The following is a 10,420-nucleotide window of genomic DNA, read 5'->3' as shown; positions in this document are numbered from 1 at the left end:
TGTGTCCGACATTCTATTTGAAGCCGGGCCTCGGATAATAGCCGGGGGCGTGGCCGATTCGGACAAATAAAAGCTGGCCCCCAAATACAACCAGGCAAAATTAAAACTCAATTTAGGCTACTTGGCTACGCAATAAGGTTTCCATGTATTTACAGCACAGCGCACATTCAATGAATGAATGAAAGTGGCTGCCTTGGCTCGCAATAAACAGATGGGTGGAAATCCCGACACTCTTTCAACTACATAAAACTTAACAGTGAACCATCAAATACCCCCCAGATTTCAGTGCCCGTCAGTCCCAACATTTAGCAATAGAATCAAACAGTCCAAAAGTAAATTAAATCCCAAACCAAAGCGAAAATCTTTTGATAGCCTACCGGTATGCTGCTACAAACGAAACACCATGTCTCACAATAAAACGCACTTTAGGAAAAAAAGATCCTTAACTTGCTGCTATCTACGCTAATTTGTTATTGTTCATGAAGGCGTGTCTGGCAAGTTGTTATTTTATGGATTCTGGACTTGCATGTGATTTATTGTGTTTGAGAATAATTGCAATAAACTAAGTCTGTTAAGACTGACACTATGACTTACCAAACTGTGTTTCCTGATTAGCCTACACTAATTGATTTCTGAACGGTTACAGGAAGTGTTGAACAGTGTTGGCCCACTTTAAGTGTAGCCTTTTACTTTATTTCTAAGAATAAAATTCTACAACAGAAGCCTAATAAGAAATAAAGGCCTGCCTCGAATACAAGCCTGCCCCAAATAAAGGCCTTTGCTTTGTGCAGCCTAAGTAAATAAAAGACCCCGAACACAATTTGAGGATTTACGGTAATTTATTATTTGAAAACTCTCTTCCTTGATCCAAATCTTGACTCCTATATATTCTAATTCTTTCCCCTTTCCCAATTCTTTATATTGTAATCCTTGTTTTATAAATATTGCACATCCTCCTCCATTTCCATTTATTCTATCCCTTCTCATACACTCATACCCTTTAGTCAGAAACTTTAGCTTTGGTTTAAGCCAAGACTCTTGAATACAAACTACATCTGGAATTTTCCATTTGCTGCAGATATGCTTTAAACTCTTGTCCATTTGATACTAGACTTATGGCATTCCATTGTAAGATCAACATACTTGTGAAGGTCCTAGTGTGGCTGAATGTTGATTCAATACCATGTTCAGATCTGTTTGAATTTTCTCACAAGAGAGTCCCTTGATGTCCAAGAATGTTGTGGCCCCTTTTACAATTATTTTAATCTTTTCTGTATTGGTTTTTGCTTGATCAGAGCAGTTTATCATATGCCATAAATAAAATTAACTTATCCATATTCACATCAGCCTTTGGCCTTTCTATCTGTTCTACCCTCATTCTATCTCCTTAAGCTTGATAATTTCTCTCTGGTTCTTTTCTTTCCTCTGTTTTCCTCTGTTCCTGCTTCTGGATATGATATGTTGTTTCCTTCTTTTACTTGCTGAATTTCTATTGCTTGCTTCCTAACCTCATACCCTCTATATGATACACTAAGTTCTCCTCCACAATTGCAGCACTTCCCCATTCTCCATATTTATGATCCCCTCCTAACACTAGCACAACTTTGTTTTCCTTTACAGACTGCAGCAATATGGCCATATTTCTGGCATTTGTAACACCTCAGTGGTGGAGGAACATAAGCTCTCACACTAAAACTCATGTAACCCGAAACAGGTGAAACATCTTCCTGAAACTCCAACATGACAGACAGACTATCCACTTTCTCACCAAATCTTACAACCTTAAGTCTCTTGATTCCCTTCACATGTCCACCTCTTATGTTTCCTTTCAGTTCCTCCAAGTTTTCTTCAACTGGTACACCCGTTATTACCCCTCTCAGTAAGCTACCTTCTCCCAACATTCGATTATCGATGATCTCCTTCCCACAAATATTCTTAATCCTCAATGCCTTATCTCCCTGTTCTACATTTTTACAAATTATTAGTTAATGTCCATCTCGCAGGACCTTTGCCATTTGAATATCTCCAATCCTCTTCTTCAACGCACTAGTTAATGCAATAGGGCTCACAGTCCCCACTTCATTTCCCTGCTTAAATTTCACCACAACTTTGTATTTGACACTGATTACTTTCCTTTTAATGGAACGTGTTTCTTTATTGTTCTCCTCTGTGATTGTATCGTCAAGACCTCTTTTACCACTCACCACACCCCTATCCTCGTTTGACACACTTTTTCCTCTGCCTCTACCCAGTACTGTTGTATTATTCGTTTTTTTCCGTTCATCTAAATGCATATCTTCTTCTTCCTCGGAATTCCCTCCACTACTACCCGCCATCCCGATCCCGATCAAAGGACATATGCGTAGTTATTTAATATAAAGATATCAAGCTATGAGAGTAACCAAAAAAACAAAAACCAGCAAGCTACTTTCTGCTCAGTACCTCCGTTTCCTGATCCAGCGAATTCCTTCGAAAACCTTCACATGAACGCTTCTTCTTTTTCTTCTACTCTTAAAAACTATTCCTTAATAATAATAATAATAATAATGCATTTTATTTGTAGTGCACTTTACATTTGGAGACCAAATCTCAAAGTGCTACAGGGTAAAAACAGGGAATAAAACACCCAATGGCATGTATAAAATGTAAAAACTAAGAAAAAGCTTTGGTAAACAGGTAGGTTTTTAGCCCTCTTTTAAAAGCATCAGTGGTCTGTGGTGCTCTCAGGTAGTCAGGGAGGGCATTCCACAGGCGGGGAGCAGCCGAGCAGAAGGCTCGGTCGCCCATGGTGCAGAGCTTGGTCTTGTGGGGACGGAGGCGGTTGGTGTTGGCAGAGCGAAGGTTTCGAGTGGAGGGTTCTGGGGTGAGGAGTTCTTTGAGATAGGGGGGGGGCATTTCCATAGATGCACTGATGGGTCAGAAGGGATATTTTGTATTCAGTCCGGGAGGTGATGGGGAGCCAGTGAAGTGAGTGGAGGATCGGTGTGATGTGGTCGTACTTACGCACTCTCATCAGGATCCTAGCAGCGCTGTTCTGGATGTATTGGAGCCTCAGGAGGCTCTTGCTAGGGATCCCGATGAGAAGTGTGTTACAGTAATCCAGCCTGGAGTAGACAAAGGCGTGGACAAGTTTTTCTGCATCTGGGAGGGTGAGCGTGGGACGGAGTTTGGCAATGTTCCTGAGGCGGAAAAAGGAGGTTTTGCACAGGTGTTTAATGTGGGCCTCAAAGTTTAGGTGAGGGTCAATTTTCACACCCAGGTTGGTGACTATGGATGAGAGGGGAAGGACTTGACCGGAGAAAGAGATGCTGGTAATGGAGGATGAATGAACCTGGTGGGGGGTGCCAATTAGGATGGCTTCGGTTTTGGAGCTGTTGAGTTGTAGGAAGTTTGATTTCATCCACGCCTTTATCTCCTCCAGGCAGGTAGTGAGTGTGGATGATGGAGATGGTGACGGCGGAGCTGCAGAGGGGGGTGAGTCAGTCTTAAGGTACAGTTGTGTGTCATCAGCGTAGCAATGGAAGGAAATTCCATACTGGCTGATGACACGGCCGAGGGGGAGCAAGTAGAGGGTGAAGAGGACGGGGCCGAGGACGGATCCTTGGGGGACGCCACAGGTGACAGGATGGGTCCGGGATTTTTTCCCTCCCAAAGAGACGTACTCGGTTCTGTCGGAGAGGTATGATTCGAACCAATTCAAAGCAAAGTCAGAGAGGCCGATGGAGTGTAGACGGTTAAGGAGGATGTGATGGTCAATGGTGTCAAATGCTGCGGTTAGGTCAAGCAGGATGAGAAGTGAAGGGGAGCCAGCATCAGCCGCCATCAACAGGTCATTAGTAACCCTGGCAAGTGCTGTTTCAGTGCTGTGGGCGGTGCGGAAGCCAGACTGGAACTTCTCTGCAATGTTATTGAGTTGGAGATGGTCCTGGAGCTGTGCAGCTACCACTTTTTCCAGGACCTTGGAAAGGAAAGGGAGGTTGGAGATGGGTCTGTAATTGGCAAGGACTGCCGAGTCCAAGGTGGGTTTTTTGAGGAGGGGTGTAATGATGGCAGTTTTTAGAACAGAGGGAACGTGGCCAGACTGGAGGGAAAGGTTTATGGTTTTGGTGATCAGGGGACTTATGGCACAAATGCTTGATTTAACCAGAGCGGTGGGAATGGGGTCCAGGGCACAGGTGGAGGATTTCATCGTATTGATGATGTCCTCAACCTCTCGCTGTGTGATGTTGAGAAACAGCAGAGGCTGGGAGATCCCTGGCTGTGGGATGGCAGTGGGGGCAGGTGGAGTGGAGGGGCTGACGAGATGGGACCGGATGGTGTCGACTTTGTTTCTGAAAAAGGTAATGAAGTTATTGCACTGTTCCTCTGTGATGTCTGTGTGTGTGGGAAGTTGCGGTTTGAGTAGTTGGTTTATTGTGGAAAATAGCTGCTTGGAGTTGCCAGGGCTATTGTTAATTAAGTTGGAATAAAACTGTGACTGTGTGTCTCTGAGGGATTTCGAATAGGCGTTTTGATGATCTTTGTAGGCCATTTTGTGGACGGTGAGGCCTGTGGCCTTGAGGCGTCGCTCAAGGACACGCCCAGTTGCCTTCATTTTTCGCAGCTCGCGGGTGAACCAAGGAGCTGAGCGTGAGAAAGTAACCGTTCTTGTTTTGACTGGGGCGTGGAGGTCCAAGAGACTGGTCAGGGTATTATTGTAAAAAGCCACTGAATCGCTGGCTGATGAAAAATTTGCAGAGGAGAGGTGCTGGAGGTCCAAAATTAAGGTGTCTGTGTTAATGTCTTTGATGTTCCTGAAAGAGATTTGGCGCTTGGGCTTGGTGTGAGGGGGTGGAAATGGCAGCTCCAGTGCAATGACCCTGTGATCAGACACACCCAGGTTGTACACAAGGAGATTGCTGATGGGGGCAGAGTCAGTGATGACCAGATCTAATGTGTGCCCCCTGTTGTGTGTTGGGACGTTGACATGTTGAGTGAGGTTTAGGCAGTCCAGTAATTGTAGAAAGGCAGATGCAGAGTGGCAGGAGGGGGTGTCAACATGAATGTTTATATCTCCGAGAATAATGATATTGGCAGATGTTGTACAGAGGGTTGTGAGAAGGTCATGCATTTCTGGGATAAAGGCCGAGTTTGGTTTGGGTGGGCGGTAGATGAACAGAATTGTCGTGGGGGAGGGGGGTTTACATTTAAATGCTAGGCATTCGAATGACGAGTGGTTAGGCAGAGAGAGGGGGGACAACTCCAGATCGAAACGGTGGAATACGGCCAGGCCACCACCGCGGCCAGTGCTACGGGATTTTTCAATGTGTTTGTAACCGGGGGGACAAGCTTTATTTAAAGTGGTATAGACCCCTGGCTGTTGCCACGTCTCCGTGTGGCACATGAGGTCCAACCCTTTGCCCAGTATGTGGTCATGAATGAAAGTGGATTTGAGGTTGAGGGATTGAATGTTCAATAATTCCACTTTGACGGTAGAAGGAGTAATGAATCTCTGTATGGGGCGAAGAACTGTGAAATCCACTCCTCTTTTTCTGTGCAGCCTGTGCAGTGTGAAATCCCTTCCTGGGTCACGTTTCCATTTCCAGCTCTCTGCAATGACGTCAATCATATTTATTTACTCCTGTGCATGTAGGCTCTGCATTAGGGGTGGGCGATACTGCAAATTTCGGATTCGATATGATACCAAGTAATACTAAGGCCAGTATCATCAATACCAATACCGATACTTTTCGATTGATACAGGCATTTCTGCTTCCTTGGCATATTCCTTGGCACTTTGAGTTAGCGACACAACATCACATGACAGTTTTAATTTGTTCACAGAAAAAAATAATAATAATTCTTTCAAAATTAAGTGAACATCAAAAAGTGCACATTCAGGGGGTTAAAATGGGGGAAAACCACTTATAAAAAAAGTGCATTACTGTTCTGTTCAGAACAGTACCTGCAGTAACAAGGTAGTGCAAATTTTTTTTTTTTTATTAAGCAGTGTCAATTATGTCAAGCCTTAATTGCAAAAATGTTTATAAAAAAAAACATATTTCTCAACTCCCATTCTCGTGAGCTAAATAAGTCACGCATAAGGACATATTTCATTTATTTATTTATACTCCAATATACTCCATTTCATTTGGCAGTTTCCGGTTTGAGCTGTCAATGACTTGACATCTTCTTAAACTATTCTGCAATATTCCTGCTCACTGAAGTGTTACGGGACCGACATTATAAAATAAATGAAATATGTCCTTATGCATGACTTATTTAGCTTACAAGAATGGTATATATTGAACAAATCTAGGCATATGCTCGTACAGGTAGCCTTTCAAATTGGTGATAATTTAGCTACCTAGTGAACAAGGAAAAGCACTAAATTCAATATAGGCATGCTGCATGGACAAATTTTACTAAAACAAACTATCAACCTCTTGAATACGATATACCTGGATATACTCTGCCTCTTAAAAATGGTATCTCAGTGGATGTCTGTGTTCTTGGTGTGCTTCTTTGTGAATCTTCCTCCCTCTTTTTTGACTGACTTTCATCGTATTGATCGGGATGTTTTAAGTTTTAAATGTTTCAATAGATTCGTGCCATTATAGATTAGAGTGTTAGAGTGTTGCACTATCGTGCTGCATGTGTCACACACTGCCCTGCTTATTCCACATGCCATGAAGTAACACCACTCCATCCGGCCGTGGCGGTGCTACTGGTTTGTTAATTTCCCCCTCATGGAAATTCTCTGTTCTCCCCCTCTCTGACCTGTCCATATCTACTTTTGAATACCATTCTGTTGCAGTATCCTACCCTACTAACCTCTTTGTTGCAGTTGTCTATTGTCCTCCAGGACCCCTGGCAAGTTTCCTTTATGAGCTAGACATCCTTCTCAGCTCCTTCCTTGAGGATGGTACCCCACTGATTCTCCTTGGAGACTTCAACATCCACCTTGAAGCCTCCCAGGCTGCTGTCTTCCTATCACTACACTACTGCACTCCTTTGACCTCTCCCTGCAAAACTCTTCTCAAACCCAGAAGGCGGGCAATGTCCTAGACCTTGTCTTCGTGAGGAACTGCTCACTACCCCTCTGTATACATCTGATCACCACTTAATTTCATTCTCCCTCCCTTTTTCTGGATCACTCTATCCTCTTGTACTCCTATACACCAACAAGACCCCTCCCAACAAGACCCCTCCGTTCTGCCACTTCATGCCGTCTGGCGCCTCCCCCTCGCCACTCCTGCACTTCACGCTCACGACTGCTGTCTGTCCTGGTCCCACGGTGGTGGAATGACCTCCCGGTGAATGTCAGAACGGTAGAGTCTCTGACCTCCTTCAAGCGCAGACTGAAGACCCATCTCTTCAGGCTACACCTTTCCCTCCCCAACTCACCACCATGATTAGCCTTAGACTGTAATGGCACTTATGTATAGATTGTATAGATATTGTTACTTGTATAGGTATTATTGTTTTTTATTGGCTGTTGTATTGTTGTATTCTAGCTGCCAACTGTGGTATGCTAGTTTGAAAGTTGATTGTACTCTTCAAGGGTTCTGATTTTCTGTATGTTTACACTAGGACTCGGAACTGTACTGTCCTCTCAGGTCCTCTTTGCACTTGTTCTTGTGTTTGATTTGCACTTTGTTGTACGTTGCTCTGGATAAGAGCGTCTGCTAAATGCCATGTAATGTAATGTAATGTACTCCCTGTCAGCAATGGGGATCTGTGGCACAGCCTTGAACTGGATTGAGTCCTACCTTGAGTCCAGGTTGCCTGGGCTGGTACCGTATCGACATCTCGGCCCCTTGCCACAGGAGTTCCTAGGAGGAGGTCCTAGGCCCGCTTCTTTTCTCTCTTTACACTCGTTCCCTTGGCCCTGTTATCACTGCACATGGTCTATCCTACCACTGCGATGCGGACGATACCGAACTCTTCATCTCATGCACTTTGCACTTTGTTGTATGTCGCTCTGGATAAGAGCGTCTGCTAAATGCCATTAATGTAATGTAATGTATATGATCTATGACTCTCAATTTTCCAGAATTTTTAACAACTTTGCTGTTCCTGCTCCAGGAAAGCAATATTTTCCATAATTATGATGAAGCAATTGTACGTCCACAATGCTTGTAAACAGCACAGCTAATACGTAACTTAGTTTACTGAAATTAGGCAACCCTCTGTTACTCATCTAACCTTTAATGAAGAACATAACAATGAAGAAGAACACATAATGCAGTTGTGCTAATGTTTATTGGAAAATTCAGTGGAATAATGGATTAGGAAACATACCACATCTCCACAGTGCACCTAAAAAATGTGGGGAAATACAGTACTGTGCAAAAGTCTTAGGCACCTGTATAACACTCTGTACAGATCAGATTCTTTCAAAAGATAATTCAATGAAAGGTCCTAAATAAACGTACTACTACGTTTTACATTACACTTTAGTAATTTGGCAAAATAGTTAAAAACTGAATCAAATCAATATGTCTTCAATCAATAGGTTGTTCCAAGCATGTTGGAGAACTTGCCACAGTTCTTTTGCAGACTTTGGTTGGCTCCTTACTACTGATCTCAGACAGCCTTGATCAAGTTTTTATGTAAAAAGTAGTCAATTGCTTGCAGTAATATGTTACTTTTTTAAATGAAATACAAAAATGTTTTTAAATCTCAAATGTGTTCTTTTATACAAACACACACACAAAAGAATAAACATAGTGAAAAGAATTTAGTGAATTTAGTGAAAAACCATTACATCACATCAAGGTACAGGCCAAGAGAGGTTTTTTTAAAACCCAGCTTTCTTTTGGCCCCTTGAATCTTCCTGAGTGTTTGTAATTCTGATTGGCCGAGATAGGTATGGTAATGTTCTGATTGACTGCATTACCTCTTTAACATTTTTTCTGGCAAATTATGTAATCTGTGGAATAACTACATGGAAAAGTATATGAAGTGGATAACAATAACTGTGTCAAATGCAATGACTTTAGGGAAAATATGAGTTTGTAAGATTATTCTCAGATTATTCATTACTGAGTCAGTTTAGAATCTCAGATCCAAAAACATGAAAAACAAGAACATGATCTAATTCCAAATCAATCCCTACTTAACCTGCATGGACAGATTTTGGAATTTGAACGCTTGGGGAAGATGCAAAGGACTGGAAAGAACTTGGGTAGATGCAGCCAATTACAGTTTTATTGTTTATTATTATCCCCAAGAGCTGATTCAGTAGCAATCAGCTAATTTTTCTGTGGTCTACAATAATATTCAATACAACTACTGTACATTAAAACAGTGGTGGCCGCTGAGCTGGAAATTGAGGAATGTCCCTTTATTAACAAGTCTGCCAACAATCTGAATCATCCATTGGCAGATTAACACACAGCTTCTTTTTTAGGAACATTGAATGACAAATTCAATGTAGAAAAATCTGTTTTGATCACTAAGCACATATGTTTGGACAGACCTGGTCTACACGTATCCACAATTTTACATAATGTGCACAATTGTATGATGCAAATCAAAATAATCATATTACTTGTGTAGGGGTCCTCGCACGGGACTCCAAATTATGTAGGGTCCTCGCAAGGGCCGCCAAATAACGCAGGGATTTTATTCTCTACGAAACCGGGGCGCCAGTTAAACGTTGTGTTGCAGTATAACTGCGAAAAGTAATCAGTCTCATAAAATTACTGTTATCAGAAATATCCAACCACAAATTTAGTATTTTAATTAATTAAAATAACCAATATTAATGATTGAACATACCGATAACCTGAAGGTTGGAAGTTCTTCGAAAGACTGCTTTAACTCGGCTCTCATGTCTATGCGATTCCAAAACGGACACCGGGGTTCAATAAAATATATTTATTTATTTATTAAACACAGAACAGATAAACTAACGGGGATTAGTAGGGGAAGTTAGGGTGTGTGTGTGCGTGTGTGTGGGCGCGAGCAAGCGCGCGTGTCGCTTGAACAAAGGAAAGGTGGGAGTAGCTAGCTTGAGTAAACTAGAGTTCTGGGTGTGGTAATGAGTTAGAGTTAGCTGTGAGAAGGGACTACTTGCGTAGTTTTACTCTATATATGCGCAAAAGACGGCGAATCAATTCACGTACATATATATGTAGCTAACCAAACACATTACAATGGTTGGATGGTAAATATTGAAACACAGATTCACAAAAACAGTTAAGACTAAACTAAACACTGGCTATGCCTGAATGTTTGTTTTCTTACTGAGTCCATACGCATTGCTGGATCCAAAAGACATGCTGTCCTTGTAGAAGCGGCGATGGTGCTGTGAGTGGTGTCCGGGAGAGATGCGCAGGCTGGGGTGTTCCGCGAGGTAACTGGGTGTGTCCGTAGGCCTGGTAGTGCGCTGTGCAGCCTTCAGCCTCTGTCCGAGTCTCGGAGCAGATGAGCT

Source organism: Conger conger, chromosome 2, assembly GCF_963514075.1.
Source record: "Conger conger chromosome 2, fConCon1.1, whole genome shotgun sequence".
Taxonomy (NCBI): domain Eukaryota; kingdom Metazoa; phylum Chordata; class Actinopteri; order Anguilliformes; family Congridae; genus Conger; species Conger conger.
Note: the sequence above shows the minus strand (reverse complement) of the source record.